The following is a 24,674-nucleotide window of genomic DNA, read 5'->3' as shown; positions in this document are numbered from 1 at the left end:
GTGGGCAAATACAGGACTCTGCTTTCTGCTATTCTCACAGTCCTATTGGATTTGCTTAAAAGAAAAACGTTTTACTAAATGCTTCATTTTCATTTGATAGATAGCTTAATGTTTTGACGATGTACATATCGAACGGTACCGATTTAATTATTACTTTTCATAGGTAGTAATTAGTGGCGTCTTTCTCTCAAGCCAACAGACTTGAAAGCATAAGTTACCAACGCGGCAGAAGTGTCGTAACTAAAATGTCGGAATATAAATTATCTTAAATAACGATTTGTCGGCAATAAGCAAAATATTTAAGCAGCACTTTCAGTACATAGTTCCATGTCATCTCATAACTACGAGGGTCGTTTGAAAAGTCCGTGCAAAAATAAAAACTACTTAATTTTTTGGGGTAAACCTTTTTTATTTTTCAACATAGTCTCCTTTTAGGCTTATACACTTCGTCCAACGCTGCTCTAGTTTGTTGATCCCTTCCGAATAATAGGATTTGTCCAAGTCTGAAAAATAGCCATTCGTTTCTGCAATCACCTCATTCAACATTAAATTAATTGGAATACTAATTCAATTGAATTTTAGTGTCCGGCGTGGCCCATTTCCCTTTCACAAAAGAAGAAACATTCCTTTACAAGGAAACTCAGTTAATTGACCAGGATAAGTAGAACAGAAACCAGGAATGAAGTTTACAACTATTCAAATGAGTCGATTTAGTTAACTCAGAAGTTAGGAAGCTGAAGGCTGGAACTGTTATATCAAATTGTGTTTAGTTTAGTATTAATCATCGCCATGGAACGCCACAATCCGATTGATAGAGATCTAAAGCAGGTGAGGTAAGAAGAGCTGTTCAAGCTAAGATGGTACTTGCGGTTTTCAATCTGCGTGTAGTTACCAGTTTAGTCTTTAATCTAGTACCAGCACTATTGTGAACTATTACTCAGCAGAAGCGGCCTTATTTATTTGTAAATTTGTAGAGTTTAACTATTTTCGAATATACGATATAGTTCTTTCCGAAGATCTATTTCTTTAGACATACGTTGCTTCAAAAATGTTTGTGGTTAAAAAGAAATCTAGTAAAAAATAAAAATAAATGAAAATGTAAAATCTATAAATTTTCATAAGTTTTGTGTTAACTGAAACTAGGAAAATGTTCTTTTAAGAATTTGCTATTACCACCAATATTGGCAACAGCGTCGGTTCTTACTCATTATGACCTAATGATAATAAACAACAAACTATGAACCATAATTAACAACAGTGTAGTCAGGACTACGGCATTAATTAACGCATAGCTTATTAAACATCTTCGCCGTTGACGGCACGTCTCTATAACGCCCGCCATCCATTTTCATGGCTAGTTGCTTTGTCAGGTGAATTGTGCTACACACCCGTGCATCAATGGATATTTTATTTATTTATTGCGGTTAAAATTACACTTTTGTTAAAGTTGTTATTGATCAAATAACAATTTTTTAAAAGAAACAAAAATAATAATGCTTATTTTTTTAAAAGAAGTTAAAAAAAAATGGTGATAATTTATTTTTATTTTGCAAAACACAATGTCTAATAAAAGAAACATTTATCAATATTCCATTAACAGTTTTATCAAACTTGTTGGTTAACGTAAAATGTGCCGCTTTACTCAAATTTCCTGAAATTTATTATTCAATTCTATAACTAAAAATAGACACTCAGTTGGTAAGCTGACCTGAACCAGGTCACCGATCTTGTCCTACTACTTCCATTTCCCATTTTCTTGTCATTTTCACAGGTTTTCCAATAAAAAAGCACCTCCAGTTTTCATTGAATTCCATTCGAAGAAAAATATTTGACCTAATTTTTTATAATTCTTGGTTAATTGGAAAAATCTGTTTTGAACGTATGTCCACATGATTTTTTTTTCCCCCTACAATTTTCAAGGCACCAATTTATACATCACCCTCGAAAGTCCGAATTTCAAAAATATAATGTTAATAATTCCGTAAATATTCCACTTTTGTAATACTTAATATCTTGACTCTGAAATGAGAGTGAGAAAAGTAATCTTTCTCAATTTTTCTAAGACAAACTTTTGCTCGAAAAATAATTCAAATCAGACTCACGTTTATGCAAGCATTTGGCGATTAAAATTATACGAACATTTAATTTAATCAATAATTTTTGGTGTTAGGCATAAAAAAGGGAAGAAAAGTTGGTTGGATTAGGTCCAAGGTTTTCAATATCTTTGGAACCATCTAGATGAAAACTTTTGGTTGGTTGGTGAAATTAATTAATGGGAAAATAGAAAGGACCTGGAGAAAAGATTTTTTCTCGCATTCAGAAATATTATCAAGTAAAGTCAAATTAGCATTTTGTTGGAACAAGTTAAATTGTTCTTTTATAAAAAGTAAGTAAAATCTTGGTCCATCAATACAATCTTGGATGTGCGGAGATAAAACCATGGAAATTTTACTGCTGTGATTGCTTGAAAATTAATGCAGCCGAAAAAATTAGTAAGTAATCCGGCTGAGTATATAGTTCTTGACTGTCATATGATTAACTACAATATGCATATAGAAATAACGTGTCAAGGTTCAGGACCTGCGGATGATCTAAGAATATTTAGGATGGAAAAGCGAGAGAAAGTTTCTCAGAAGATGGAAGCATGGAGGGTAGAAAAAGGCAGTAGTTGGCTCTAGATCGAGTTAGGGGATATATTTTCTTTGTAAGGAAGAAGATCCTTACATTGAAAGGTAGAAGAGAGTGGGCTAATAATAAGAAAGGAATGATAGAATGTGCTGAAAAGACGCACGTCTGAGAGTCTAAATCAAAACTCCATTACAGAACTTTACGCAAAATAGAAATGGAGAAACGACTAAAAATTCTACTCACAGCAGTGGTTTTGATTTTAAAAGAACTATTCTATTATGTTAGAAGAGGTATTCTGTTACATGCGCGTGTTATGGACAATTTGTCAACAGTATGTGCCCCAGGCTGTCAGCCTAAGTTTGGAAAGTAATTCGGCCAGTTTCATTTCCCTGAGACTATTGTGTTGCAGGAGATTTAGAACTGTCACACTAATATTCTTGTCATAATGTCTGTCCCCGCCCCACCCTACAACATACACACACCTTACATTGCAGAGCCGCATTACGCCAACACCATCTTTACGTACTGAAGCATTCACTTTGTAAATTGGATTTAGAAAACATGCAGAGACATTGTACAGCTTTATTAGAGCGCAAGACTTTCATATAATACATACATTATAATTTCATATTGTTAACATAACTTGCATTGAAATAGTTTGTAGTGAAGATAAGGTTTTTGGAAAAATTAGTTTAAATTGTAAATTTAGTGAAGAATGAATACTTAAATTAATAATTCACATTATCTAAAATAAGACTAAAATATTGATAATGCGATTCTTAAGTGATTTATAAGTGGATAAGTGAATATTAAGATAAATAAAACATCTACTCAAAAGCATTCTCTCATTTGGATTCAAGATAAGTGTTGTGCAAATCTTAAGGTAATGTTAAAAAATGTATTAAGTACTTTAATTCTCTCTCTGAATTGCCAAAGAAGTCCAATGGTACTACCAGAAACTATTAATTACTTTACTCTACTTTACTTTTTTAAGTTCAGACACAGTTGTGAAAGTCGCAATATATGTCTTGTTACCGTTAATTAATGCTTTGCGAGCAAACATTGTACTAATAGTCTTCATCTGTTGATGTCAAGAAAATTTAAAATAGCAAGAAGGACATTGAAGATATTGTTTAGCCCATTGTTAAGGTCTTGGATTAAGTCTACCTCTACAGCTCCGTCGTGTAGAGAGAACTTTCCAGAAGAATCGCAATGACATCAGGGCTTAAATTTATTAATTTAAAACATTTTTTAAAGATCTATACAATTTAAAATTCCATTGGTAACCATGGTGACATAGCCTGGACCTCAGGAATAAATAATAAGGGCAGGCAAGTAGTTTTAGAGAGTGCATAAATCAAATTTTAATCATTGCTAATCATTCGCTTTACAAATTTAAATACTTAATTTGTTTTATTTTGCCCCCCTCCCAAAAACACAATGTGCAATGTTGTTTACTAAAATTCTCCTTTTTTATTAAATTTTAAATACTGCCGATGGTTTTTTGCTTAGTTTAACCGGAAAGCAATTTAAAACAGTTTAAAGGGTTATTTGCCTGTTTTAACGAACGGTATAGCAAACAAAAAAGAATAAAATGGAGGAATAATAATTGTTTTATATTTTCTTACACTTTTGGACATCGAGTACACGACTAACATACACTGTACTTTATTTACGATTACAGTATCACAATATATTCTTTTATGGAGATGCTGATCTGTTTGGGATCTTCCACCAGCTTTAGAGCAGCTTAAATAGAGATAGATTAAGTGGATAACCACATTTCAAATGTAGCCAGATTCAAGAGAAACAATCTCGTGATAATTTTACAAGTTAAGAAAACAAGTGCTGGAATGTGTTTGACAAATTGAATTATTACATTTTTATTAAAAATTGTACAGTTAAAACGAAAAATGATCGAGAGGGATTCAATTTAAATTATGTGGCATAACTATACTCTTGCTATAACGTGCAGGAACATCATTGCATTTTTTCCCAGCTGTCCACTGCTCCGTTCTCCAAATTCGCTCAAAAAATATTACTTTTTTCGTGAAGGGAGGAAAATAATTTGTTGAAAACTAACTGCCGTGAAGTGGAGCGTTTACGGATTGTCTGGATTAGGCTTTCTTCTAAGCGCTACTTTTTGGAGCCTTTGTTGGCATTAACCAAGATAAAAGATAACCGATAACCTACTATAATAATAACCGCGGTTGGTTTAGTTTTGAGGATAGTTTACAGAGTGTCTGTGAGAGGGAGAGAATGTGTGATTCTGAGATACATCTTCATCTTTGGTACAGTTCCAAAGTACAACAAAAGTCATTTGTCTCTAAAACTGAGAACTAGATAAAAGCTATCTCCTGCAGACGGGTATAAGCGATGCAATTTCCTAAATTTTGTATTTTTCATTATGAAAATAAAGGATTAATTAAATTAATTAACTGAAAACTAGATCTAGTCTGTATTGTCCGTTATAATGATTAATGAAAACTACCAATCTTGCAATTAAAAACGTTTCGCACGTTTCTTTCCATCGTTCTTTGTCTTGTTTATAGAATTGTTTGTTAGCTTCTGAGGCGATGATGCTTTGTCTAGCCGCTTTTTATCACGATTCTGTTCAATCAGTTTGTGCTACAGCCCTGCGATATAGATGGTGAGCGGTAGAGGCTTTCTTAGACAGCACAAAAATAAAAAGAGCTGTCTAATAGCAATCATTATTTTTGAATTAATTATATGAAAAATTGATAGCTTGCACGAAAATAGAACCAGTTACTAATGAATAATCAGCCAGTAATTAATGAAAAATTAGAGCGCAGAGCGGCAATCGATATATCCATCAGATGTAGTTGTTATATTTATTTGGCCGATATCAGCTCCATTTGTTCGTCCAACCATTGTTCTCTCGCTTGCTCCATTTTTCTATCTCACATTTTAACAAATAAGTTAAGCCACTTTGACCATTGCTATTTTTTGTTGTTGTTTTCCCCCCCTTGCAGTATTTTCAATATAGTTTAATTTAAATGAAATGAATTTTCCTATAATAGTGTTTTTATCTCTGATTTTAATTAATTAATGAGAAAAAAAAAAAGAGATAAGCTGATTGGTAAATGCGTTGGACTCCCACGCGGAGATCCCTCGGCTTTGAATTAGCTGGCGGCCATTAGATTTTATCTTCCAAGAAGCCTCTTACATTTCACTGTTTAGTGATGTGTAACAAAACAGCGCTGTCCAGATGCCGGTATAGCACTAAATACAGCTATGCTTTGTAATCTACTAAAGGGTATTTACTTATATCGGGAAATTTTCAAGGGAAAACTAAAACACAGAGATTTTTAAGGGAACATCTTCGAGCACTCCTCCTTAGTATAGTAGACAGAATGAAATATATAAAATAAGAAAAATATATTTGATGACATTTCCAAGCCATTTCGTAAAACATTACAGTGCAGGTTTTATAAATTCTGTATTTATTTCCGAGAACGGAATTTAGCGACGTTTAGTTGAGGATGCTCATTTGCTGTTTATGTAGCAATTGAATCACTTCTACTTGAAACGAAATTGATTCAAGAAGGTCCAAAGGGAGAGAGAATATTAACGCTAAATTGGAAACCATATTTCCTGAATTCTTGGTAATTATTGTAGTAAACGGAAGTCCAAATTTATTTTATTTATAAATTTTAGACCAAAATGTTTGTTATAAGAATTATTTAAATTTATTCCTAGAATTTTCATTTGAACTGAAAGTATGTAGTGGTTTCTGTTCAATTAGCCTAATATTGTATTTGAATAAATGTAAATAATTTCTTCTCCCAATACATAAGTGGATATGACCGGGTCAAGAGGTCATCATTCCATATAAATTAACCAGCTACAGAACAATGTTGCCTGTCAGACTAATATCAACCGTACGGGTAATATAAAGTGTGAGTCTAGATAGGTTCAATATAGCGACAGTTCATGTATTTTTAATTATTAATAAACATTTAATATTTTATTTAAGTAATGTTAGATGTTGTTGCTTATTAATATTCTTCCATATATTTACATAAATTTTATATAGTTAGTAACAAGTATTTTATCAAGTATACTATCGCATTATCGCTACTTATCTTGTTACTTAGAAGGGTGTCTAGCTTTAAAAAAAAGTTGATTCTCTCGAAGTTTTGCCAGTTAAAGTTAGAACTTTAGTAATATACGAGTATGTATGGCAGATATCTCGAGAAAGTATTGCTTTTTTACTTATAGAATTCTGTAATAAAAGACTTGGCAAACTTTATTACTGTTATTATTATTTTCTACACTTTTTTTTTATCTTTATTTTAAATAATTTTAACTCAATTTACTTCATTGATAAACTCAGAAGTAATTATATTGAATGGAAGTGCTTACTCCACTAGATTGCATACAAACTATGCTTAGTTAATGGAGATTTAACACTTTAACTAATTGGTAACTTTCTGTTTGGAATTTTTTTTTTTTTTTGCGTTTATTTTTGCTACAATCAGCGCGTTGGCGCTATAAGTAACAGTGATAACAGTATCAACAATAACAGTAGAATACGAGTGGAGAAGTTACCCAGTGGTAACGCTCCAAAATAGGCTATTAGTCGCTCTCTTCACTTGAGAGGAGATCACGAGGCCACTGTCTCTTTAAGGCGTCTTGTCGGGTTGTCAGGAAGAGTTCTAGAAGAAAGATTTTTAGCTAGAGGATTTATATGAGATTGCAGGTTGTAGTGGAGTTTTCTGTATCTTGTTTTAGCAACTTGTGTGACAAAAGGAATGTTTAGGTCAGTGTGTATAGTCAGGTTGGAGACATAAAAAGGAGCGTTTACAATAGTTCGAAGAATTTTAAATTGTAGAGTTTGAATCCTTTGAAGATTGGAGCGTTTGGTTGAACCCCACAGCTCTATACCATACGCCCAGATGGGTTTTAAAATAAATGTATAAATTAGTCTTTTGTTGTCCAGAGAGAGTTTTGATCTGTCGTCTAAGAGTCTTTTAAGTAGTCGATAGCGTCTGTTTGGAAATTTATTAAATTTTTATTTGCCTACTTTTTATTTTTATACCCTTAAAACGCCGGTATAAAAACTACTAAGTTTTGAATACACTTGCGAGGTACTCTTCTCACTGATTGGACTTTCATCCAACTTCCACAAACTGCTATTATTAAAGTAATTGCAATCTATGGACATTAAAACTAAATGTGTTCGTCAGTTATAAAAGGCTTGTACTTTTTAACTAGCAGCCAATACCTTTCCGATAAATGATGGCGTTATCCGTGGGTGTGTCCGCCATGAAAGCGCCATGAGTGTGCTTCTGATTGGCCAATCCACCGCCCATGTTTCATAGTTCTTTCCATGCGTTCTGATTGGTCAATTATTTAACACTAATTATTTCATTAAAAAATATAGCTTAGATTTTTTTTTTGCTAATTTCCCCCCGTAGGTATTTGATAAATCATTAGATTATGCAATACAAAGCGAAAATACCTATCTATTTTTTGGTTTATCTTATTTAAGCTTAAGATAAAAAGAAAATTAGGAGACTTGTATGATTTTAGTAAAAAACAAAAGTCCGCTATATTCTAATTTAAAGTCCTAGTTTGTTTTATAATTCCTGTTAATTATGTGATTAAGATAGTGCTCTGAATTTGGAGACACGAGGGCAGAATCTCTGCCATCGGAGGGTAAACTTGAATATTAGCCATCTTTTGGGATAATCTTATCCCACTTTCTTTAATAATTAAGATGTGGGTTTGCCTGAATTTAGTAAATGATAAACATTTGGTAGGCATAAAAGATATTTAAACTATTCGGTTCAGGGGCCGTCATTTGAAACCGTATTGTGTAGATAGACGCAAATAACAATCAGTTTAAAGTAGTAACAGACAGTTTAAAGTAGTTTTAATTATTAATTATTTAATTATTCTGTTTTTAATTTTCGACAGCACTTTTTTGGGAAAAAGGTTCTCAACTGGCGATTCCCTGATGACATGAATTTGAAAAAAAAAAAAAAATGCAGGTTAAATGTGTAAAAGAAGAAGAGGACGAAGTTACAGAAAGTTTGGAAACGACTGGCTGAAGGTTTCACTTTGTTGAAGCGTTTCTATTTTCTGTTCAGTTCCTGACCCTCATGTTTATAAATAGGCTGAAAGTATCTTTTCCACATATTTGAATTGGAATAATCTGATTTACAGATTAATCAAGAAGTAGTTATTAATAATAAAAAAAAAAAATAGTTCAAGAAATTAAAAAAAAAAATGTTGAATGGGACACCAGTTAATGTATTTTAATAGCCCATTAAAAGCCTAGGCTGGGTTATTATAAGGGCCACATGTAGGAATGTGAATGTTTTTTTGCTGCCCCAAAAGGTCCTCCAGAGGACCACTTGTCATCCTGTGGAAAAAAGTTATTTCCTATTTCCACTTATTTTAATGGGCTTCTTTTTGTTGGGTTTCTTTCCTTCTTCATTTCTACATATATTTTGTGTGGATATGTTTGTATGTACGTACGAGGGTCGTTTGAAAAGTCCGTGCAAAGTCAGAGAGATAGCACCACTGGCGCGTATCGAGGTTATGTTTAGTTAGTAGCATCTCTTGGAAGAACACACACCAAGTTTCAGCCAGATCGGTCTATTTCTTTGTGTTTGGCATTCGTTTGAATCGAGGAAGTCGAGTGATTTTCAAAAATGGACGAAAAAGAATTTCGTGTGTTGATTAAACACTACTTTATGAAAGGCAAAACGCCTCAGGAGACTAAAGAGAAGCTTGATAAACATTATGGTGACTCTGCACCTTCGATTAGAACAGTTTATAAGTGGTTTCAAAATTTTCGGAGTGGCCATATGGGCACAAGTGACGCTGAACGTTCTGTACGCCCTGTTGAGGTTACTACTCCAGAAATCATTGATAAAATCCATGATATGGTGATGGATGACAGAAGAGTGAAGGTGCGTGAGATTGCTAGTGCTGTGGGCATCTCGAATGAACGGGTACATAATATTTTGCATCAACATTTGGACATGACAAAGCTATCCGCAAGATGGGTGCCGCGATTGCTCACGCTTGACCAAAAACGAAATCGTGTGAAGTGTTGCAAGGACGGTTTGGTTTGCAGCTGTTCCAGAAGAATCCGCAGGACTTTAAACGTCGTTTCGTCACTGTGGATGAAACATGGATACATCACTACACTTCTGAGACCAAAGAACAATCTAAACAATGGGTTACCAAGGGGGAATCTGCGCCAAAAAAGGCGAAGACCGTTCCTTCGGCCGGAAAGATTATGTCGACTGTCTTTTGGGATTCGCAAGGAATAATCCTCATCGGCTATCTGGAAAAGGGTAAAACTATTACAGGTGCATATTATTCATCGTTATTGGACCGTTTGAAAACCGAGCTGCAAGAAAAACGCCCACGATTGGCCCACAAAAAAGTCCTTTTCCATCACGACAACGCACCAGCTCACACCACAGCAGTTGTGGTCGCAAAATTAATGGAAATAGGGTTCCAACTCGTTTCACATCCCCCCTATTCTCCAGACTTGGCTCCCTCGGACTACTATTTGTTCCCCAATATGAAGAAATGGCTGGCGGGAAAAATATTTTATTCAAACGAGTAGGTGATTGCAGAAACGAATGGCTATTTTTCAGACTTGGACAAATCCTATTATTCGGAAGGGATCAACAAACTAGAGCAGCGTTGGACGAAGTGTATAAGCCTAAAAGGAGACTATGTTGAAAAATAAAAAAGGTTTACCCCCAAAAAATTAAGTAGTTTTTATTTTTGCACGGACTTTTCAAACGACCCTCGTATGTTAAATGCCTTTCGAAAATGCTTTAATTCCTAAGAGTGGATTTGTGAAGGTTTTCAATTTATCTCAGATATTATCGTTACAAAATTGATTTGTTTTTTAACTGTAAGCATTTTATTATACAAATATGTGTAATATTTTAGCCCTGATATAGACTAACCACTAAAACTTGGAAGGATTGGGGTTTTATTCAATTTTTCTGAAAAACAAAAAAAAGTAAAATCCGATAGAGATTGCATTATCTTCGGAAATAGTTTTTAAACCTACAAATGAGACGTGTCAGATATTTAACCAACTTTTCTAGACAGAAATTATGACATTTTTTTTCTATATTAGCTTGGATTGTTTTAAAAAACACTTTATATTTCTTGATTATAATTAATTGAAAATCCAAGATAAAGGTGTTAAGTTAAAGCGATAGGCATTTAGGGAGTAAATGGTAAACGTAGAATCAAGATTTCGCACTATTTTTGAGAAGAGCTAGCAAAACCGGTAATCGCTGCGGAGTAGTCGTTCTTTTAGTTAACAGTTTTCGGACGAGACTCTGTAAACTAAAAGAACGACTACTCCGAAGCGATTACCGGTTTACCGGAGAGCAACAATAGTATCTTAAAAAAAAAAAAACACTGCTGTAAAAGTTCAGTTACCAAAAAACTGAACGTTACAAATATCAAATTGTACAATATAGATATTTGTTGTTTCCCTTTTGAATTATTTGCTTCCTGAAAATTGGTAAGATTAGGTCTAAACTTTTGATTGAGAAAGTATTTCAGTTTATAACTTATACACGGCAGGAAGAAGATATTTACGTAAAAAACGACAAAGGCTAAGTGCAGTAAATGTTTAAAGCTATTCCAAACAAGGATAATATGTTTTAAATTAGAAACAGAGATTAGCTTAGATTTAAATTTCTAAATAACTTTCATCTGGTTTATAACTAGCAGCTGTCAATTATTGAAATAGTAAACAGTTTAAAAATAAAGAAACAACCGTGTTCTTGGATTACGTGTTTCTCTTTTTAAGAGGAGTCAAAATATTATTGGTTTGGCCCATGTAGGTAAGTAACTCTCGTGACCGGCTATTTTTGGAAACGGAATGGCTGAAAATATTGGTAAATTATCCTTCTATCTTTTTTACGGTTTGGCTAGCGCTGTTAGTTTCTCCTACATGTGGGTAGGCAGTGTTGTGAGCGAGTCAAATTTCTCACCGGAAATACATGTTTATTGATCTGAGCGAGAAAAAAGGTTTTTTGTTTTTTTTAGTGTATTCTTTGTGTGTGAAAGAAAATGTCTCACAACCGAGTTTTGAGTTTTATGCAATCTTTTTCGCAAATGGTTTCGAACGTTCTCTTTCTGAAAAGTTTTATTTTATTTTCAAATTCAGGTACCCACTTGAGACTGAACATCTAGCAGTCTTACAGTGACATATCGAGCGTGAAATAAGGTAAAATGAATGCAACTTCTTGTGTTTAACTACCAACCCCAACGCGTAATCACTCATCTTTCAAGTATACATCTACACATTGTACACTTAGAGTCACCTGCAGGACATGAAGTATTGCTACTTAAAGAGGACATACAATAGATAATTTTAAGTTGTGAGGCTGAGTCGAATCCTAGGCAGCTAACCGAAAATTTATGCTCACTTTACAACTACTCTATTTCTTTTCTATTGGTTCATTGTTAAGGTACATTGCTCATATTAATTTTATGATTTAAGGCGTGTCAACGTCTGAGGCTATTGGCATCCGAAGCTTTTATCAGTGCACCGCCGGCCCCCGCACATTGTTCTATCGTTACAGACAGCATTGTCAATCAGCGAGCTGTAAAAAGCTCCTAGGAAAAGAAAATCTGAGTGCCTGCAGCTGGATCCGAACCCGCGATCTCCGCGTGGGAATCCTATACGCTAACCGCATAGCTTATCCCTTCCCTATATTGCTGATATTATTTGTCTTAATGAATCGCACAAAGAATTGTTAACATCATAGAGTACTAAGAGAGAGAGACAGACATATATAGCTCATTAGTCTATCCCAAAATAAATCTGGACAAGGTCAGGTTATTCACTAAAACAATTTGGTTATTAGTTTTTAAGAAAACAGATATTCTCCAAGGTAAATATTGCTAATAATAAATTAGCACATATTTTTTTTAAAATGGCTGCACTTTGTATTTCTATTTAAGTTAAGTAATAATGTAAAAAAAAAGTTAAGGGATTCGTTCCCGGAATGCAAAGTTTTTTAGAAGACCTTCCAACCCTAAAACTTATCAAACATCTGATCTTATCCAACACAAGAAGAATCTGCCCCCACAGCGGAGGCTTTTCAGACGTACTGTTTGAGCATAATTCAATTCATTCAATGTTTTTTTACCCTTTATCCTAGACAAGTAGCCGGATTTGCCAAGTCTTGGTCATCTCATTAGGGTAACTGTATCATCTCTATCCAATTCATTGAGTTTCACTGAAGAATTCCCTGAACTAACTTTAGAGCTGATAACGTAGGAATTCATCGCTTTAATGGCAGCAACAAAGTCTATTGAAGAGGATGGCTATCTCGCTTATTCTCTGGTAGCTGTGCTATTGATGTTAAACCGAACAAACATTTCGAGTGCGTGGATTTCCGCCTGGAACTTACTAGGAAACGTCTGCATGGATTCCGAGAGACTGTTACTTAACCCAAAATGGTAGGAGTTACTACAGTTAGAAGTTGTACAAGAAATGCAGTGAACATAATTAGATTTGTTATTGATGTCGTGAGTTGTCGAAGTATAAGGTGATTTGGGCAATTGTTTAATTACATAATTTCAAATAATGTAAGCAATAATACTTCATTTTAGTAGTTGTTCAGGTTCTATACTTGATATTTTATTAACCTCTAGATCTAGACTATAGATTGCTTTCTTCTCCTGCTGCAACTAATCATTAAGAGGAGAGGAATTAATATTTAAGTTCTTTTTTTTAGGACGTTTTCTGGTGGAACGTCATATAAGTAAGGATCAATATTTTGTTTAAAGAAATTAAATTTTTTATTTACATAGTAAGGATAAAAGTAGTGGTTGAATTAGGTCGATGGCGGATAAACCTTATTGTTTTGTTTCTGATTCAAGAAGTTGCGATTATCTGCAGTAATTAGTGTACACAGTCAGCTCATTTCCTCTTTTAATTAAAAATAAACTCTGCTGATTACTTTCATTATTAAAATTTTGCTATAAATGAAATTCTTTTCCTTCTAGCATAGACTTAAAATTTTTACATATTTGCTATTGAATGTTTAGTACTTGCAAATAATTCAGTTTTGACGACACTTCCACTTACAGCAGTTTGACGTAGATTAAAATTGGTATTACACCGAATATTGCAATCGTTTTAATGCAATTGATCATTTTTCAAGTATCATTTAGAAAGAAATCTTATGAGGTGAACAGGTATATAGTAAAGGTGAATTTTGAATTGAGCTAGTCTTACTAGTATCAAAAAAAAAGTATTGTACAGTTCTGAAGATATCTTATATTGTCTATTACCAAGGTTACACATACCAAATTACTGGTGATGTCAAACAAATGTTCTGTCAAATTATAATGATTTATTGCAATTCTGTGCGTCATTTATTTTCTGCAAAAACGAATTAATTTAAAGTATTGTTCATTGTTTTTGGTGACTGAGATTCATTAATTTAAAAGGAAGAAAGAATTATTAACAGTAATAATGGTTAACTCTCAACCTTTACAATCAAGACAGAAGATAATGGTTAACAATGTAAAAAAATATTGTAATTGTAATAAGCATTACAATATTATGGAAATAAGCGTAAATCCTGAAGATGACCTAGTCTCCTAGGACGATAGCTTGGTAAAAGTAAAAAAATTTAAGACTGAAATTGGAAATTAATTAATTAATTTAGTCTTAATATGTCAAGAAGAAATTGAAAATTGGTTTTAGCTGCTGTTACTCGGATTTCGTGGTACATTTCAGAAAATTCAAATATGGTTTTTCATTCGCCCGAGAATCAGCAACTTAACAATGCAATCTTAACGTCATTACTGTTAATCGGAAAACCAATTTAGAACAGAAATTCAACTAACCTGAGATTCGGAAACTAAGTTCTATAAGAAATGAAAAAGAATATTATTTTTCACGGATTCTGTAATTTTAACGAAACTTTTTTTATTGATAAATTTGTTCTGTTATTTCGGAGAAAAGATGATGAGTTGGAAATTAAAAAAGAATTGAAAAATGTTTATTTCTGTTTCCTTTGTTAAATAAAGAAAAAATCTTTGATTTTTAAAGTTTTAGCGTTTTCAATTTGCTAGAGAATAAATTAGAAAACTTCTTAATTTTATACAACCTCTTCCATAGTTTGAAGTTTAATTTTGAGAAGTTTATTGGTCCTTTGAATAGTAGATTGGATTTGGCTTGGTCTTTTGAATTTTCTCCCAAAAAAGCTTTCAGAAGGGTTCTGCGGGCTGACAACTAGTTTTCTTCGCCTAACTAATCAAGAAGTTTTGGAGGATCATTAAAAATTAGATTAAGGATTTGGTTTCATTTACTTTCAGACTAGTCAATGTTCTCTTTCCATTAGTTGAAAATTCACTTAAAAACAGGAATCTACATATTGCGTGGTAATTAATTTGAGTAAAAGATTTTTGTAAATATTTGACAAAATATTTACGTATTTATTTTCACTTTTTCCTAAACTTAGTTTTTTTTAATTCGTGCGAAATTTTTTTAAAGTTAATTCACGTTTTTTCTGAGATCTTCTGAAAATGTTTTCAGCGCATGGTCTGTGAGCAAAATAACTCTAAAGCGTAGTCGTAGAAGTTCAAGTTGGTAGTTCTAATGGATGATGCCAAGGTTTATGACGAATCCACCAAACGGAAGTGTAACTTTTTATTAGTTTTTCCTCTTTCATTTTTGGTCTAAAATAAACTAACGATTTTCTTTTAATTCCTCCGTGCAGACTCGTAGTGGCGGTACAACTTTTCTTTAAAGTTTTACATATGAAAGTTGATTTTGGAGGAAGTACTCGGAGAACTGCTGAGATAAGCGGCCCTCTAAAAAGCCTTCTCAGAGCTATTTTCTTTTCGGTCACCTCTATAAGGAAATTGAAATCATTGCTAGAATACAAAGGTTTGAAGAAAGTCGGTAAAACAGAATTGTAATTTCCATCACTTTTCTTTCCTTTTTTTCATTGCTCTTTTCGCCTAATTGTAAAAAAAAAATTAAAAAATAAGAAGCGCAATAACTACAGTTAGTGAAAGTTGTGTGTTCACATCAGAATTGTCATCAAGCTAATTCCTCACCTAAATGTACGTCTTCAAACGGTCTATTTGCAGAATTCAAGGTGAGAAAGCCCGGAAAGAAAAACATTGTGCCCTTGTAATATTGTTAATTTAAATTTTCTTAGCGATGAAAAAAAAATGTTAGTAGCGTCTTAAAAAATAATATAAAGTGTCCTTGAGAGACGTAGCTGCTAGTTGTATAATTTATTACCGTTCAACTGGCAGTCAAGTTTGAACGTAGAAGTAAAGTTTCAGATATCCGGGAGGAAGGGGATGTTCTAGCAGTATCACCTTGTCACCCTCATCACCTTTCTAGTTTGTTATTTATGGAATTCATAGTTTTCCCTTTTATATCAACCCCTTTTTTAATATCTTTATTTATAAACTTTATGTTTTATATTAGTAAAAGATTAAATATTAACTTAGAAAAGGCAAATTTAAAAGGAAGAAATGAAAAAGTCTAATAAATAATAAATCGTTTTGGGTCTTTTTAGAAATTTTGGCTTTCTTTTCTCTCTTTCACGTATTTTCATTGGTGCAGATTTTTGAATTCGAGTTTCCACCGAAAATACAGTTTCGAAGTCACTTGAGAACGATAAAGGGAATTTTTTTAAAATTTGTCGTTATGTGTATGTTGTCTATATCTTATCTTTTCTTAAACATTCCACAAGTGTTATCGAGAGCTATTTTTTAAAATGTTTAATTTTGTTTAAGAGATAATATAAATGATATTTCTTCAATATTATACAACTTTAACACCTAAGTAATATCTAAAAGAATTACTTCATTTGCCTATTTAAATTTGTAAAAATGGTTTGCTGTATCTGCGGTTTCTATTGAATTTTCCCAGTTTTTTTCCCTTGATATTGGCTCACTTCCTACCATTTTACTAAAATTCTAAGAGGAGGCTTTCCACTTTTTAACTAATCATTGATTTCATTGATCCTAGAGGGTTTCTGGGGCTTTATAATCTATCAAAAAGTACCGTTTGGTTCAATTAAGATTTAGTAAAAACTGAAAGGTTTGTTTGTGTTTTTTTTTAAGAATTTTAAAAAATTGTTTAAGATGGAAGTGTTATATTTTACTCAGATCATTTCCTTGAGGGAGCTTCCTCAAGTATATTAACGTTGTTTTCACGCTGATTTGTCTTCCTTTTTTTGGCGATACGAGAAAAACTGTGTTTTAAATAAAATCGTTGCCGCCTTTTGGATTAATTTGCCCAATTATTTGTATATTTTAAATCTTTAGTACTTTTTTAAAGAGAGAATTATTATAGAGAGAATGGTTTTCTTTTCTCTCTTTCACGTATTTTCATTGGTGCAGATTTTTGAATTCGAGTTTCCACCGAAAATACAGTTTCCCCTATTCTACATTCTACCCCTATTATAATTATTACATCGAAATAATTGAGGAGTTAGTAATACTGGGGGGACCATATCGAGAGACAATCCTCCAAAAGATAAAATTTTCACCATTTGGTGAATTTAAAACCAAATAAAATCTGGTGTTAATTGCATTTCAAAAGGGCCTTGCCCCTTATTGTAAATCAGCCACCATTATGATGCAGTTGTGCTTTCAGGAAGTAATAAAATTGTAGTAATTGGGAGATACCCGATACCCTTTCCCACGGTAACATCCAAATGCAGACACTAACCATTTTTTTTTTTTTTTTTGTATATAGTTACGGCTATTTATATTAACTATTTTTATTTTCTATAACTAGTTTTAGACCATGTGACTGATGATTAGGGGATTACCGTGATCCCTACGGATGGCACACTGATGATTTGATCTGCGATTTCATTGATGAAACTCTTCATGGCAATTTAATAACTGCATCGCACTTTTAAGCCATATATAAGTATTATGTTTCTTTTTTTTAACTAATTGAACTTTATAATTTCTATGTTAATAATTATAAACTCACGATTTTTTTATTAATTTAAACGCGGCACAACCACTTTGTCATTAATTAAAGTAGTAATTTTTTTTTACTTCTTTTTTTTCTTATTTGTTTTGACTATTACCTTTACATCTTCCGTGACAATGCTCGCACTCTTCTGGTCGACCGGTTACTGGTTAACTCAATCGTCCGAAGACCACACCGCGCCACCACTGAACAGTTAAGAGTGGCCCGCGTGCGTCACTAATATTCCATACGCATGCGTTCACCAATATCCGCCACATCTATCGTTCTTGTGAGTTTTGTCTTCCTGTTCTTGTTGCAACCGTCGCGGACCCCAGGTATCCTTTCGCTATTTATAACTCTTATTTTTCATATTTCTCGTTTTCAATCTCTCTTTCTCTTATCACACTGTTTATTTAGCGCTCCCTACTTTTTATTCAATTTTATTCTCTGACAGTAGTTCGTTCTGACCTAACTATCTATATATGCATCTAAAATTATCGCAGAAACAAGTATCAAAGCGCCTTTTTTAAAAAAATCTTTTAGTTTATTTTCGTTAATATTGTTCCCTGCCTAATCTTGCGGATCTTTCTATTTCAGCTTACGGATCATAACTTTGTTGAATGCGATGTTTTTTCAGATAATGTGAACTTTAATGGTAGCTCTAAGACTGGAGCGTTTCTTACATAAGAACTATTATACATTACTGCAACTACTAGCAGCTCTCTCTCTCTTGTTTTTGTTTTTCAATTTTGATATTATCTTCAGAAAGATCTTTCAGAACATATCTCAGAATATTTATATATATTTTGATTATCTGGTTTCAAACTCAGAATAACTTATCAATGAACTTCGTAAATGTTCCAACATGATATCCAGTATAATAAGTATCTCCTCGAAATTCAGCACTTATCGAAGTAATTACAGCTGCTTACTGGTCATTTTTTTTTTATTCCCCCAATCAGATTTCAATAATTTGATCGAAATATGTAGTAAAACAGACTTGAACTAGATTTATTTAAAAAAATAATATTTGCACCATTTCCTTTTTATAATTGTAAATACAAGGTAGAATCATCAATGAAAAAAATCTTCTTTGACAGTCAAAGATCAAAATTAATTGTAGAAATCAGAACGACACTTCTGGGATATTGGCTATTCTAAGATAAGATTCTAGTAGGGCGGCCCAAGGCCTACGCCACTGTTGCGATCCCTTTGGATCTATTGTAGTTCTGGGATTTGGCTACCTTCTAAAAGAGATCTTGCAACAAATTATCGCTGGTTATCTTTCCTTTTATTGATGCCAATTTATATTTATTGTACACAATATAATTAATTCATATCATCTTCTCACCTAAAAGATATTCTGTTTGTTTTTACCTCTATGCCATACTGAATGTCTTTACTTTTATGTTATCTTTATTGTGTCTTTACCTTTATGTTTTTCAGATTGTTATTTACTCTATTTGTTTTTATCTCTTCTTTTCATATTCTTTAAAATTAATTAACAATATAGATAAACTTATGACTGCTAAACGTCTCGTTGTACCTTAAACGAAGTTGGAACGTGCTGCACACAAATGTTCATGCAGTCGGGATAGTGCTAATATGAAAGGGTTAAATTAGGATCCTGTGTTCATTTTGATTTAATCATATCACTATTTTCTTGTACTCGTATTTACCACAATTTTACTTGAATATATCTATTTAACTTCTATTATCTAGTTTTAACTGATGGATTGTTACTGATAGATTGATTAGGTCTGAAATCTATCATTTCCTCAAAAAATAAATAAATAAGGATCGTATTATTTGTGTGAAGATTGTTTTTTCAGCACTGTAAGTTCACTATGGAGCGTCCGCTCCTTTATTGGCAGCAATCAATTTTAGGAAGATAATAAAAATCTCTTATTTAGACTATTACTAGTTTTCCTAAGAGACCTAGCTAAATATATTGGGTCCCGTATGGGGAATTGGCTAATTTCAACATCCCTCCTCACTCTCTATGTGTGTTCCTTCCTGTTACGTAGGGGGGTTGTGATTTTGTATTGGTGCACCCTGGAGAGTCGCGACTTCCTCAACTACTTGATTAGTAGCCACGTCCTTCCTTCCGCTTATAACTGGCTCGATGTACTCACCCAGTTTTACATTTCTACAAGTTCATATATTAATATCATTAGAGAATGTTTATTTTCTTTCTCTCACCACAGAAAAGAGCGAACATTGCGATCGTGACAAACTTGATAAATGGAATTCATGACACCTAAACGGAATTACATGTTCAGAAGTCGAAGAAGATTAAATATTGTAATTTTTAGATTTCTGTTCTCTGAGAAATTGCCTTGGATCAGTTTTCTTTAATATTCACATGTTGAGTATTCACGTCTGTCTAACTACTTATATGAAACATTTACCAGGGCAAATTTTTGGTGCCCTCGGCAACTTTAAGCTAAGAGGTCTGTAAATTAAGTAATGAGACTGTTTTTTTAAAAAAAAATTATTCAAAAAGAATTACAATTCTATATTGTCACCTTCAAAATAACTTCCTTCTGAAGCCACACAGCGCTGGAGACGTTTCTTCCACTCCTCATAGCAGTGCTCGAACTCCGATACTGGAATAGCCTTCAGCTGGTCAGTTACAGCCGTTTGAATGTTTTCGACTGTCCCAAAATGAGTTCCCTTGAGGTGATTTTTCAACTTCGGGAAGAGAAAAAAGTCACAAGGACTCAAGTCAGGCGAATAAGAAGGCTGAGGAGCTACAAGGACGTTTTTACTGGCCAAAAACTCGTTTATTGAAATTGCTGTGTGACAAGGAGCATTATCGTGATGCAACACCCACTTGTTCTTGATGTTTCAAGCACTGCTCGAGCACTGCTATGAGGAGTGGAAGAAACGTCTCCAGCGCTGTGTGGCTTCAGAAGGAAGTTATTTTGAAGGTGACAATATAGAATTGTAATTCTTTTTGAATAAAGAAATTTAAAAAAATCAGTCTCATTACTTAATTTACGGACCTCGTATTCTCTGTTGTAACAGTATTTTTAAGTAAAGGAATTTTTAAGGTAATTCCATTTTGTTTCTATAGCATTTTTTCGTCAACGGCTCCACAAGTAGGAATGCAAATAACACATTTAGCATCCCATCACCTTTTTTAAATTTTATTGCATGGACAATTTTATTATATCAAGCATTTTTGGTTTTATGGCAGCTGTGATTTATGGTGTAACAGAAATGGTTTTGGCCGATGTAAATTGATGATTGAAGTTGGAATAGAATTTAGATCTGGTTTTACACATCAGCTATTGTCACTATTTATTTTTATTTTTGCGTGTAGCAAATTTACTTGTTTTATTCGTTGTTCAATTTATAAAGGGATTTCATTGGCAGCTTGTCCTTGAGAAAGCAGTTAGCTTTACAACCAATCGTTTAGAGTTTCGCCAGCCGGAGGAAAGTTTGTTTAATTTCATTGATAACAGAGTAGAATTAGTTGTAGCCAATTGAAGGGTCTAACTTGTAAACTCTTGTATTAAGAGCTGTGTTTCCATTACTCCTTTCGTGAAGTTACTTCTTCGCCGCTTGTTCGGTACAGAAGTAGTAGTAAATGATTGACTATTCTCTCTTTCTGTCTTATAGCGTAAGTTAGTTGTTTTTAGTAACTTAAGTCATGATGTTTGATTCTTCCATTAACGTTTAGTGCGGTGAAATCCAGCTGCATTCTATTACTTGTTAAGCCAAATTACCCGTTTGAAATGCACGGATTTCCATTGCTTTTCATTGTTACATAAATTCCTAACTGTGTTAGTTGCATAAAGTAAAAAATTATGAGTGTTTTACACTAAATTTTATTTATAATTTAATCCCTTTTCTTATAAATAACAATGATATCTACCTAAATTTTATCTAAACAAAATCCTTTTTTGTAAATTTATGGAATACATTTCTTGGGAGTTGGGAAGGATTTTTTTGCCTTTTAACTGCCATTTCATTTTAATGCCAGGAACATTTTTCTGAGGGGTTACTAATGAACCTTTTTTTCTCAATGCCGCTCATTATAATTTCAAATGTTATTAGTTACTTAAGCACATATAAGTTGATTTCAGAGATCTTATAAACTGGAAAAAGAGATTCTTGCCAAACCGTATGGAAGGTTAGGCTAATTATTAATTAAGGCATCAGTAAATAAAATAAAGGGCTACAATCAGTCTCTGTAAAGGTTCTTTACTCTCTAGAACTGTGGTAGTCAAACCTTTTTATATCTACCGCCCACTTTTCTAGCTTTATTGATAGTAGAATTTTCTTACCACCCACCGGTTCTGCTCTAACTTAATTTAGCGCAACTGCAAAGTACTCCTCATAATTGGTTAGTGCAGCTTCTATGAAAGTTAAATTTAAACTTAGTAATTTATTTATATTTTGCGTATATGTTAATAATACAATGAAAATGTCATTTTGTCGCTGCATTTCTCTATTTTCACTGATTCAGCGCCTTATTTTTTTTTTGGCAGATAAAATTGATTAAATTGACTTTGAAAAAAATAGGAAATTATAAAGTATCATTCATTATTAATAAGATTCTCGAATTTGATGTTGTGAAAATTAAGATTTCACATCAAACGAATTTCTTCTCTTTCAGTAATATTCAGACGGTTTCTCCTTGCTGAAAGTATAATTAAGAACCTGATTACAACGGATATTTATAATACAGAAAGTTTTCAATAAATTAAATCTCATGTTCCACATATTTGGATGGGACGCTGAATTTTTTTATTCAACCGTAGATTTTCATGACCATCTCTGCCGAATTCAGACCCGTCCACCAGTGAGCACCAAGAACACCAAGTTCTAGAGACTAAGTAACACTTTTCAATTGAGCTTGGTTTAAGATTTAGATAAATTTACTTTATTACTATCATTAGAGCCAATTTCTTTAATTGACATATTCAAATTAACATTAATATTACCAATAAAAGAAAAGTAATTGACTTTACTTTCTACATAATGACCAAATCAATCAACCCTTCGATGAAAATTTTGTTTTATAGCATGACATAATGTATATAATACTTTTTAGAAACCAAAATGAATGGATATATATCACGTTTACATCTTGATTTACTGAAAAAAGTAAGAGCTAATGGAACTCTGCGTATGACAAGGATGATTGAGTGCAGTTTTTTTTTTTTTTTTGTGATGCACCAACCTCTGGTAGAACCAACCTTTTGGCCAGTATATAAACTGATGCTTGTCAAAACTTAGAGGCAAACCTGTTGAATCATGAGATGTCCCCATGAATTTATTTTTATATATATTTATTTATTTTTGTTTCAGGTAAGCACACTCTGGCTGGCTGTTTTTTTTATTTTTTGGTTTTTCTCCTCTCCAAAAATTTGTCCAGGTAATTAATACTTATTACTTCTACGTGTGATTATTAATTCTTATAAACTATTAATTAATCTCAAGATTATTCCTTTATTGGGCTTATTTGTGTAATTTCCCGACTGGCGATATAACAAGCATATTATTTATTAAAATATGAAAGATTTATAAAAAGATTTGCAATAATTTTCTAAGAATTTAAAGTGTAAAGACTGTAAAGTGTATATCATCTTGTCAGCCTTTTGAGATAGAAAGAAGAGCAATATCAACGTTACAATCTTTATAATTTAGTAATAATCAATCTCCAATTAATAACAATGGAAAATTCTTCTCTTCTTTTGAACACAAAGCTGAAAACAAAGCTATAGCGGCGAAAGCATGGAAGTATCTCGTTTCAAAGACGGAGCTATATTTAGATCATTCCGTTTTGCAATTAATAATTTATTCGGGATTTACTTCTTTACTTAAAGGACGTGAGAAGAACAGGAGTTTAAATATATTTTCTAATTAATGTAATAATGTAATCTTTAGAGACATATTATTAAGAATATGAGTTTTCAGTTATTTAATCGTAATAAATAGGTATTTAAGGTTTTTTTAATCATTGCCTTATCAATTTTTTAGCGCAGTTTAAATTCTAAATTTTAATTTCTCTATTTTTAAGTCGTTGTTCTATATTTTAATCAAGTAATGTTTTATACATTTAATGATGAGATGTATTTATTTCATGTTGTAAAACATATGTTATATTGCAGTTTATTAGTTTTTCTCTTCAGCTAAAATTGTTACTATCGTTTCTCTGACTTGTTTTTAGTAAATTCTAATTGATGTAATATTGCTTGAGAACCCAGTCTTGGGGTTCTCGCGCTACTGCTTGTTTACATTTGTCTACTTTACTTTTTTATTTCAAGTGTACTGTTTACAATCTGTTTTCTGTTGGTTATCCACTTGTGTTAACGCTTATGAATAATTAATTTATGTTAGATAGGAAACTGTGAATTAGTAATCCCTTAGTAAACAAAAGTCTTGTGTGATTTATTGAGTGCCCGCTGAACTGAATACATTACTGCAGCATCCACTAAGAATCTTCTCCCCTACTTTAGCACATTTAATTAGAAACAAATTTGTTTTTTTCTTGCAGTGATTTTTATTAAAAACTTCTTGAAAGTTTCTCCAAATCTGGAAATATGCTTTTGCGTTTCTATGGTACCAGTGTCTCTTTTGAGGGTTGCAGATATCATGTAAGCCTAGAAGGAATCCACCAGTCCGCCTCTAGATGTGTGTTATTCCAGAGAAACGAAGGAAAATGACAGATTTGTCAATTTGACAAGAAATTCCAAGATGGGCATTCTGTTATAAAACCAGGAATGTTCTCTGCTACCCACTTCGCCAGAAAAAAAAAAAATATTCTAAAAATGTCAGCTACTATGTGAAATCTGCAGAAAAACGAACTCTCCTGGTTTCTGGGAACATCGTCTTCCAAGAAAAATGGTTATAGTATCCCTGGTGGAAACATAGGATTAGGTAACACAGACACTCCCCGCCTTGCTGACCTTGTCCCGAGCTATTTTTGGATTTCCTTGAAACTTTCTCATCGAAAAACACAAGTTTTCCTAGCTCTAAAGATTGAGATATTTTATTCTTCTTTTCATCAAACCTCAAAACATTAGTTTCCATGAAAATT

General features: G+C 32.8%; 2 protein-coding genes across 4 annotated transcripts in view; one reads left to right on the top strand and one right to left on the bottom strand.

The window, feature by feature from the left end:
* The window catches only part of 5-HT2B (5-hydroxytryptamine receptor 2B), an 80,912-nt gene extending 63,034 nt beyond the window's left edge, over positions 1-17,878 (bottom strand). Inside the window, exon 1 of one of the 3 annotated variants that reach the window (XM_074127469.1) lies at positions 17,739-17,878. The gene's annotated coding sequence lies outside the window, so the exon portion shown is untranslated. Of the gene's footprint in view, positions 1-17,468 lie in introns of all 3 variants that reach the window. The other 2 variants (XM_074127470.1, XM_074127471.1) reach the window with 2 other exon arrangements.
* Positions 1-24,674, top strand: part of Rpn2 (Regulatory particle non-ATPase 2) — a 406,206-nt gene that overhangs the window by 210,240 nt on the left and 171,292 nt on the right. The gene's annotated exons all lie outside the window — the stretch shown is intronic.

This window comes from Rhodnius prolixus, unplaced genomic scaffold (assembly GCF_049639745.1).
Source record: "Rhodnius prolixus isolate KJV_2025 unplaced genomic scaffold, Rpr scaffold_3, whole genome shotgun sequence".
Lineage (NCBI taxonomy): Eukaryota > Metazoa > Arthropoda > Insecta > Hemiptera > Reduviidae > Rhodnius > Rhodnius prolixus.
This window is presented reverse-complemented; position numbering and strand designations above follow the sequence as displayed.